The sequence below is a fragment of the Sinocyclocheilus anshuiensis genome, unplaced genomic scaffold (assembly GCF_001515605.1).
Source record: "Sinocyclocheilus anshuiensis isolate Anshui unplaced genomic scaffold, SAMN03320099.WGS_v1.1 scaffold3199, whole genome shotgun sequence".
Taxonomy (NCBI): domain Eukaryota; kingdom Metazoa; phylum Chordata; class Actinopteri; order Cypriniformes; family Cyprinidae; genus Sinocyclocheilus; species Sinocyclocheilus anshuiensis.
In genome coordinates this window covers 402406-403367 of record NW_015544133.1, presented here as the reverse complement: position 1 = coordinate 403367, position 962 = coordinate 402406, and the positions used below count along the sequence as shown (strand labels likewise).

Below are 962 nucleotides of genomic sequence, written 5' to 3'. Positions count from 1 at the left end.
TCAGGCTGCGAGCTCACTCAACTAGAAGTGTTGCATCCTCCTGGGCGCTGGCTCGTGGCACCGCACTGACAGATATTCGTAGAGCTGCGGGCTGGGCAACCCCCAACACAATCGCAGTAGATTCTATAGCCTCCGTGTGGAGCCGGTATCCTCCTGTGTTCTCACCTCAAATGGGTAGTGGCACCGAGAGGCCCCGGTTAGTGTTGGCTTGCTAAAAACTGCTCTAGGGTGTCCGTACAGTAGACCCTGTGGAGATCCTCCATCACCCTCGGCAGCGGACGCAGCGGAACGTCCGGCGCCGGGCCTTCACGATGAATCCACGGGAACCGTGGAAGGCCGGGTTCCATATTGAGACCTCTGACAGGGAACGAGGGTTACCATACGTAACCGAGACGTTTCTTTAGCATAGCTCCCACCTATTGAGATTATATTGAGGTTATAGCACTGCTTAATAATTTTGGTCTACTGGCACAACATCATGCCTAGTATTAACCATAATTATAGTCAGGGGTGCACATAAGTGGTCCGCAGGTGCAACCAAAATAAGAAATGCGCTGTGTAAATTAGTACAGAGCGCACGTTTGCGTACCGACATGGTTGACAAGCTGTTAATGCACAATTACCATTTTAGATCGACCAACTGTACTGTATTAGATTTCTATTCAAACTGAAAGCATAAATGTAGGCTACCCGCTATCGTTTTCAAAGCACAATGCAAAACTGTGATATTTCATTCACTGACGCCAAAGAGTACTCTTTGCTGATGCTCTACAACAGTGATGTTCGGTTCTTGAACGAATCGTTCTTTTGAGCCGGTTCTCAGGAAGTAACCGTTTTAGCCGGTTCACAAATCGAACTGAATCTAACTTTAGTTCCGGGTTGATGACGCAGGACGCACAGCCGAAGTAGCACGTCCAACTCAAAAAGAACCGATTGAGCCGGTTCAACCAACTGTCGAAGTT

General features: G+C 48.6%; 1 protein-coding gene across 2 annotated transcripts in view; it reads left to right on the top strand.

Annotated features, from left to right (window-relative positions):
- LOC107694911 (cell death activator CIDE-3-like) overlaps positions 1-962 on the top strand; it is a 29188-nt gene that overhangs the window by 21870 nt on the left and 6356 nt on the right. The window lies entirely within an intron of this gene.